The 9,605-nt window shown below is 34.0% G+C and overlaps 1 long non-coding RNA gene across 4 annotated transcripts; it reads left to right on the top strand.

Moving 5' to 3' along the window:
- Positions 1–5,567: 5,567 nt before the first annotated feature.
- On the top strand, positions 5,568–9,053 carry LOC141683740 (uncharacterized). Of its 4 annotated transcripts, none has more exons than XR_012560424.1 (5): positions 5,568–6,087; positions 6,179–6,229; positions 6,385–6,440; positions 7,382–7,497; positions 8,542–9,053. It is a non-coding gene; the product is annotated as an uncharacterized LOC141683740 (long non-coding RNA). The 4 variants fall into 4 exon arrangements; XR_012560423.1 differs by having other exon boundaries at positions 5,568–6,113; positions 7,382–7,421; XR_012560421.1 differs by having other exon boundaries at positions 5,570–6,087; positions 7,382–7,421.
- The last annotated feature ends 552 nt before the right edge of the window (positions 9,054–9,605 follow it).

Genomic DNA, 9,605 nt, shown 5'->3' with positions numbered 1-9,605 from the left:
CAGCTTTGTCAGGCTTCTTAGCTAGGACTAAGGCTGTTGATGTTAGGATTAGAAGCTTAGGGAAAATCTTGTATAAGTATTGATGTAATTTCCATTTCATAAATATATTGTCTTGATATATTAATGAAAGTTATTTTTCCTTCAAGATTTTGTCTCTGAGTCCTTTTATCTTGTGTTGATAAATCCTGATTGATATTCTGATGACCATATAAATTTTGTTTTATATTAAGTTCTGATTCATTTTCAGCACTTACTTATCTAATTTATCTTGGTCATTTTCATGTGATATATTTTCAGAATATCAATGATGCAGTGAAAAATAATTAAATCAGTGCTAACGGTGACAGGATTGCTTATATTGAGAAAACTCAAGAGAAACAACAAGCTCAGATTGATGACATTCTGACAAATCAAGCTTCTCAGCAATCGCAACTTACTGAAATCCAATCCTCAGTGGAATTACTTATCTCTCTTTTACTACCTGCTGATGCCAAAAAGGGGGAGAAGGTAATTAAGTCCAAATGCAACACTAAAAAGACACCGCAAGGAAAGGATGATCAAGGATACTCTGGAATGGGTAGCGGTCATAGTCAAGGTAGAAGGTTTACATCAAGACAAGCTAGTCACAGGACAAGTTCTGATACTCGGAAAAGAATAAGTTCTGCTGCTGGTAAAAGGATAAGTTCTGATGAACTTTTAGATCTTGATGAGGAAATGTCAAGACAGTTATTTCTTCAAGAAAATCCAGGAATGGACTTGGAAAGTTTAAAGGAAGAAGAAGCCAGACTTAAATCAGAGAAAATCACATCTAAATCTGAAGCTTCTGGTAAAAAGTCACTTCCAAAACTCAAAGGCATTGTGATCAAAGAAAGGACACATACTGAAGCAACGTTGGCTAGATCACGACCACAGATAGATCCAAGATCCAAGGGTAAAGAAAAGGTTGGTGAACCTATCAAGGTTTATGTACCTCCTGAGGAAGAAGAAATTACTGATAAAAAAGATGATCTTGCTCTGACTTCAAGAAAAGTTCTTAAAACAACCTCTGACATGGCTCAAGTTGTTCAGAGTCAAGAAATTGTAAGTTCTGATATTCAGAAGAAGCAAGTAACCTCTGACAGAGCTCAAGTTAACTTGATATCAGAAAATAGATCAAAGACACTCCTACCAGGATTCACTAAAGCAAAACAGACTCAATCTTTGAAGACTACTGCAAGTGGTTTTGAAGCAAGAGTAGTTACTGGAAAGGAAGCTAGAGATAAAACTGGATTGGGAAGTGCTGATGAAAGAAGAGTACACAACACTACCAATGATCCAACTTCCTTGAGTGAACCAGGTATTGGAGCAACTCCTGAGAGATTGAATCAACTGGAATCTGTACAGATGGTTTACCATACCTACTTGAAAGAATACATCATATTGTATTTCATGACAGATGGTAGGGTTTATCATATAAGACAAAATGCCATTCCATTGAAGTATTTTGAAGAATTGGAGCATGTACTTCTCTTACTTCAAGTGGATGACAGAATAACAGAGACTGCTGCAAACTACTTAAAAGAACAGATTCAGAGACAGAAAAGGCTTTATTCTGTTAAGTCTGACAGCATATATGTTCCAAAGTACAGAGATCACAATGATGATATTGTTGATATGAAGCCTAATACTGCACAGATCAGAACATATCTTGGTATTAAGGGACTTGAATTCAATCTGGAGTCTGACAAAGCTTATGTCATAAGACTAGATCAGGAGTTGAGAAAAGCAAAGATCAATGATCTCAGAGCTGCAATCTTTCAAACTGGTGAAGATACTGCAGAGCTTAAAGATGTCAAAAGGAGAATGATTGATGAACTTAGATATGCTGAGAAATGTTTGTTGAAGAACTATCTCAGAACAACTCCTGACATCAGAGAGATTAGAAAATGATGAAGCCAAGTCAAAGATCTACAACTGCTTAAATTCTGATATTTATACAGACTGAAGTTGTTATCAGAAGTTGAAATTGGTAAAAGCTTTAAGGACTGTAAGTTGTAGTTATCTAGTCTAATTCTCATGCATTTGTACTTAATGTTTTTGACATCATCAAATATCTGTTAAACTTGTATATTATGTTTATTTACAAGTTGGGGGAGATTGTTAGATATATTTGATAATGTCATGGCTAATATGTTTTATGTTTAGCTTTTAAATCTTACTTGAACAGGATAAATCAGTACTTAACTGTTGATCAGTACTTATACTGGAAGTCAGGACTTAAGGATATCAGTACATATATTATCAGGAGATAATCGTCAGAAGATAGATATCAGAACTTAAGTGCTGAAGGACAATCAGACAAGGACAGTAGCTGATTAAAAGAAAGAAGATCAAGATAAACATAAGAAGAGATATGCATGAAGAAGGAATTCCGTAAAGAATGGAATACTTGGAAGAAAAGATATCTGATTGATATATTTTAGGAAACAGAATTATATTCCATATCAATTAGCGATTATCTTGTAACTGTGTAGTATATAAACACATATATAGGGTTTACACTATAAGTGTTATCATCATTAGAAAAGATTATTCATTGTAACCCTAGCAGCTCTCGTGATATTTGTTCATCACTGAGAGGTAACAGTTCCATACTGTAACAGAGTTTATTGTTTCAATAAAGTTTGTTTTCTGTTACTTAAGTTCTTAAAGTTTGATTTGAGTGTACTATACACTGTATTCACCCCCTCTACAGTGTGTGTGTGACCTAACAGAAACCATTTTCATTATTGAACGTCCAATGTTGTTAATGATCCGGTTTATTATTTATTACTACTTATTCTGTTATTCTGGTAGAATTGGATTGTTTTTATAAAATTGTGGACCAGATTCGTGGTCAGACCATATAATGGTCAAGTTAGGCCAATGTGTGCCTTGGATCCAATAGTTAGAGCAGTGCTGTGTGCTCTGCTCGGGGTTAGTGCGTGACTGATCAGCAGCCTAACCTTGGTTTTTAAAATGAAAATATAATATCCAATTCTAAATCGTAATCCATTGTTCACTTGATATCATAACCATATTTCCCTGATGATCATTATTCTCAGTTTTGTCATTGTGACTTGCTGAGCTAGTTAGCTCATTTGTGCGATATTGTTTATGTTCTTTTCCAGTTAAGAAGGAACCGGTTGGTACCGAGGATCCCCAGTCCACGCGAGAGCTAGGGGATCAGGTTGATCGAGTTGAGCTAGTAGGCTTCTTTTGGAATAATTTTAAGTTTGTAATAATGTTTAATACTCAGTTCTGAGTTTGGTTAGTTGGGATTTAAACGGTTTGTAATATAAGTAGATGTGTTTGGCTTGTGTGCATACTTTAACCTGTTACGGTCCGTGGTAGTTGGTAAGTAGGGTCACTGCATATTATTATTATCTTTATTATTGTTATAAGCAGGTTATAAATAAGGTATGTGTGTGTGGACCCCAAACTTCTGACCCGGGTTTGGAGGGCGCCATATTTAGTATCACTATACCTATGATCAATGAGATGTGATCATCAATCAACAAGCACACCAGTCTTAATGCATTATTATTGTCCCTTTATAATAATACTCGACTAGGGACCTTTAGGAATATTGATACTTTTCTCATAATCTTATTTCTAAGTCACGTACTTAGAGATATAGAATTGCATATCATATTCCAAGGACATTTATTAATCTAACATTTATATCGCAGTAAATTAAGAATTAATAAACTATAAAGGAAATAACTGATAGAACACAAACATTAATAATCCTAATGTCTTAAACTAAAACATCATAGTGTTGTCTCTAGGGCACAAACACTAACACACTGCCACTAAACTTAATATAAATACAACTGAAAAGTATGTGGATATTTCAAATTATAGAGGCATGGTATGTTCACTTTTATATTTAACAGCAAGTAGGCCAGATATAATGTTTGTCACTTGTCTCTGTGCCAGATTTCAGGCTGTAGAATCTCATTTAGTAGCTATTAAGAGAACTTTCATATATCTCAAAGGAACACCAAAACTTGGCATTTGGTATTCTAGAGATTTTGGTTTGATCTAATTGGTTATTCAGATGCAGATTATGCAGGTTGTAAAATAGATAGAAAAAGTACAACAGGAACCTTTTAGTTTCTAGGAAACAAGCTAGAGTCCTGGTTTAGTAAGAAACAAAGCTCAGTTTCTACTTCCACAACTGAGGCTGAATATATTGTTGCTGGTAGCTATTGTGCACAGATTTTATGGATGAAAAATCAGCTATTGGATTATGGTCTATAGGTGGACAAGGTTCCAATTTTCTGTGACAACACTAGTGCCATTGCCATTACTGAAAATCCTGTGCAACATTCAAGACAAAGCACATTGACATCAAGTACCATTTCATTCGAGAACATGTCAGGAATGGTACTGTGAAACTTCACTTTGTTCCAAATGAGCAACAACTTGCAGACATCTTTACCAAGCCACTTGATAAGTCAACTTTCTCTAGGTTGGTAAGTGAGTTAGGTATGCTTAATTATTCTTAAGTTATTTTGAAATCTAAGCAATTTTTAATGCAACCAGAAATAAATTTGATTTTTCTTAAAAAGATGAAATTTTGGTTAAGTTAAAATTAATCTCTCAACGGATGTTCATTATCCATTGAGAATGAATATCCGTTGAATTTCAGCATCTGTTGAAAGTCAAATATATTTCTGGGTACTCTATCCCTTGACAGATAAAGGTACATTCTATATCCATTGATTTGCTTTAATCATAGCCGTTATTTCTACATCTTATCCGTCAAATTTACTTACAGTGTGTATGTATATGTCGATGGATAATCTTTAGAATTTCTACAATTTATTTCATTTTTAAACGGCTATTTTTGGCAATTTTCATTGGGTACTTTATTGTAATTTGTAATTTTTATCTATCTATTTATGAGAAAGTATAAAAGCCCTTTTTAACTTTTTATTTCACTTTTATCTTTCTCTTCATTTTCAAATCAATTTTACTCTCTTCATCTCCAAAACCCTCTTTCTCTGTAACTGCTTACCAATCACAAATGGCACAAGTAGTCAAGATTGTGTCTCAATCTGGGTTTGTCTACGAAAAGAACAACTTTGTAGCTCTAATGGACAAGAGCGTTGCTACTGAGGACTTTCACAAGATGATGGACTTCATTTGCAACTGCAAATTGAATTATGCCATGCTTGAGTCTCCAGTGATTTACTGTGAAGTTGTGGAGCAAATCTGGAATATATCCATGTTCAATTCCACAGAAAAGACTATTTCCTCCCTACTAGAAATAGTACATACGACATCAGTGCTTAAATATCGGCACATAATGCACCCCATGTTAAAAGAGTTTTTAACATCAATTTTTGAATAAGCGATGTTAAACATAAATATTAATATCGATTTTATATATTAATCGTTGTCTATGTTGAAAAAAGAAATACTTCATAATTAACATCGGTTAGTTTTTCAAGACGTCGTCTATGGCTCATTTTAAAAAATTGAAAATTTACTTGTACTTTTCCCCGTATTAGTTCAAAAATATCCGTGCTTTAAACAAAAATCTTCCCCTGCTCATTTTTATTACCCCTTTTCCAAATTATAACTCTCAGGTTCCCCCTTGCTCTCAGATCTGGTCTCCAACCTCGACTCTCTCTCTCGAACCACAATTATCTCACTCACTTACTCTCTCTGAAACCACGCCTGAAATTCTCCCCCTCTCACTCAAACCGCGACTGAAACACTCTCTCAAACCTCGACTCCGTATCCTCTCTCTCACCGTCACAACCCTCCTCTCACCTCTCAAACCCTAATTTACCCCATCCTCACAAATTAGTACTCACCACTTCACAATTTAAAATCATGCCGCAATTAAGCAAAAGCCCAACTTGAAATGGGTTTGATTTATACAAAATCAAATGGTGAAACAAAATCGATTTATACAAAATTGATTGGTGGAAGGTCGGATTATGGCCTTGGTAAAAGCGATTGAAGATTGTTTGATGGAAGGGAAGGAGTTCCCTATAACAAATCGAGCTTGAAATTAGGCATATTTGATTTAGTAGTTTGAAATCAAGCCTTGTAAGCAACTGGTTTGGTTTGATTAGGTATGTATCATTTAAATTTGTTTTAAAATTATAGATTTTTATTTTAATTAAGTTTTTGTTTATAGGACTGAAGCCTTGGAGTTTGAGTTCTGTAATCAAGCCGTTATTGTTCATAGGTCATACTTTGTTGTGTGAGATAATTCTTTTTTTTCCTATTAAATACTTTAAATTTTTGATAACCAGTGGTGGTTAAATTGCTAAGAGGCAATTTTAAGAGTACAATTCTATTGTTTGGATCAAGTTAATGATACTAATTTGCATTGCATTATAGGTTATCCAGACCACTCCAAAGCTAAAGCTGTTGATCCGCCAAAATTTGGGCGCCCTGTAAGTTGTTCATCACTGCTTATCAATGTCTTGTTATCAAATATTTTATGTAGATTCAACTGAATACCATTTTATTAATTGCACATTTTAACTTGCTCTTTGTCCTCTCTAGTGTAAGGGCTTACGGGTCCTATTATTTGTGATTAAAAGAGACTGAATATTGTCCTTAATATCGGAGCTAAGAATGGAACATTGATTAATATTCGTTTGCTGATAGTTATTAACAGTCACGTCTGCTCAAATCTTGGTTAAAGAGATTAGGTTGATTATACTGAAAGTAAAACGAAAATTTGGGCTACTAACTGATGCTTGGACTTAATGAATGGTAAGAAAATCATTTGTTGGCTTGTTAATGAAGTACTAGTAAATGGATACTCAATTAACTGGCAATTTGATGATACAACCATTAGGGCAACTTTTTGTATGTTAGTGTCGAGTGTTTACTATATTAGACACTAAACTGGCTGGTTTTATTGTGACCTGAATTATGAACTGGTTTACTAGTTAGGATCATATCAAATTTGGAATATAAATACGAGTTGAAGGAACTCATTGCTACTATACATTGAAATCAAACAGGCCCTGTATATGAAGAAATCTTTAAAAATTATAGCTATTGTTATCTAGTATGAGTGGGGTTGTACTTGAATGACAAAAGATGCACAAACTTCTGAATCAGTACCTTCTGGTTGCTGAGAGCGTTAATATCAATCTTGTAGCTATAGTCTACTCTTCTCTCAAATTAAGTGATTGATCTATATAAAGTTACTAGCATAATGTCATGATGGTAACTGGTAAGGATGGAATACACTTCGATTATTATTAACTAAAACAACATTTTATTCTCAGTATCAATCTTATAAATCTTTCTGCAGTAGAGTTTAAAGACATTCATTTGTTTATTGATGTACATATCAACCTTTGTGCTTCTATGGGTGCAGGCAGGTAAGATGTGGATTGAAATGGAGAGAGTTGATGAAGGTATAGTGCACATAATTGCTCAGAAACACATAAGATGGCTTGTTATAGGATCAGCAATAGAGAAACAATATTTAAAGTATGAAGCATCTGTTTGAGTTACAGTTTAATCATTGTGATAATGTTTCTAATTTCTTGCACAATTATATCATATAGAACACTTATCTCTTTAGATAACTGTTGAACCGACCAATATTTTGCCTTCATAAAACACTAGAAGCATGGTTACTTTCTATTTATTGATGGAACTCTTGAGCACAGAGTACAAATCTTCTCTAGCTCAATTGCAATGTCCCTATGTTTGTAGGATATACTATACGGTAAGAGATGCTACATTACTTTGCCTTTTCAATCAATCTGGATAGGAAGGTGTTTCCATATTTATACAATTAGTTATTTCCATTAATATGGTGTATCAATATGTCTTCTGCTCAAGAAACACGATGGTCTTACCTGATTAGTCTCCAATTCTTCCACTATGTCTTACCAGTTACCAGCTATTACTTATTTATGTATCTATTTATCTTCTATGCGGAATCTATCCAAGGCAGAGGCACTGGGCTCTAAAACGAACCCGGGTGCATCCGCCCAACTAGACTGAACATCAGGTGATGTGTGCAAAGGGCTCAATCATTTTTAATCCCAATCGCGGAGGTCCAACCAATGGATACTTGCTGAACTCTTACCTACTCACTAACCTTGGATTCATACTAACCTTGAATCCTTGATCACTGCGGGTATCAATGCAATTGTTTTGGTGATATACTTGGTTGAAAGTCTTCGATGTTGTAGAAATGCCTTCATACTTTTCGCCTACTATTTTTTTTAATACTTTTACTGTTTTATCTTGGCTATAGTGTGTAGGTCCTGCCATATCTCGATTTTGTGCTGCAACTTCTGTAGTAAAATCATATAAATATTAATGATTGTGCATTTTTTTATATGTTATGCCCTTTAACCAGGACTTGCTACAACTATTCTACAACAAATATATATAGAATAAATTATGCAATTCTTGGATGATGTGCTCTTTATACAGAATTTTAGCTATATATTATTCTCTTTTGGCTTTCCCTCAGCATGCCATATTTAGAATCCTGACGTAATTTAAATGATTTTTCAGATGATCCAAGCAACAATTGTACTGGAGGATATGATCAAAACTGCGTACTTGAAAAAGGATTGGTAAGGATTGGTGGTACTGGTCATCACCTTCAGTTGCAGCTAAGATTTGTACAATATATGGCCTTGCTCTTCGCATATATGCGTTTGATGCAGCCATAATATATAATGTCCCAGGTGCGGAACCATCAGAGGTGTTTAAGTCTAGTATAGAATCTCCTTCAAACTTAAATTTGAAAACTTCCACGACTACAGGATCCAAGGATGTCAAATCAGATTCCCCAAGATTCCCCAGACCTTCCTAGACGAAGGAGTGGAAAAGCAAGATAAGAAAAGACTTGTATTCCTTCACAAAAAGTGTAAAGACCTAAAATTGCTTAATTATTAGACCTAATCTTGGTTTTAGGCTTGGAATTTTGGATGTGATCGATGTTAAATGTTTAGTTATTAGACTTGAAATATTCAATGTTATTGAATTTGTTTATTATAGCATTGATTATTGTGATTTTGTGATTCAAGTTTCAATAGTTTGATATATATTTTGGTATAGAAGACATCAATTTAACGATATTAAAAGAAAAAAAACTTAAAAATCTGATGTGAAATAGTCATTTGACATCAGTTCTGAAATAAAACTCATGTATTTAAAGTCAAATAACATCGGAACTTTTTAAAAACTGATGTTAAACAAAATGATTCAACATCGCTCGAATAAAGAAAATTGAAGTCTGATCAAACATTTCATATTGGGTAAATAAGTTAACCGATATCCGATCCAACATTTCACATCGGGCAAATAAGTGAACCGATGTCTGATTCTTCATTTTGACATCGGTTTGTTCGAAAGAGTTTTGATAAATGGCTTATAGAGCTTGTAAGTTTCATATTTTAATGGATAATTACCTCATAATATACTCATATTCACCTAGAAATATTGTAATCTAAGATGAAATTTGTTGCAAAAACATCACATTTAATCTTAAAATCGATGTATAGCAGTGTAATAGACATCGGCGGTTAACCGATGTCAAAGGCATATGACATTTAACATCACACGCGAAGACA

Source organism: Apium graveolens, chromosome 9, assembly GCF_009905375.1.
Source record: "Apium graveolens cultivar Ventura chromosome 9, ASM990537v1, whole genome shotgun sequence".
NCBI classification, from domain to species: domain Eukaryota; kingdom Viridiplantae; phylum Streptophyta; class Magnoliopsida; order Apiales; family Apiaceae; genus Apium; species Apium graveolens.
Note: the sequence above shows the minus strand (reverse complement) of the source record. Positions and strands in the feature narration are given on the sequence as shown.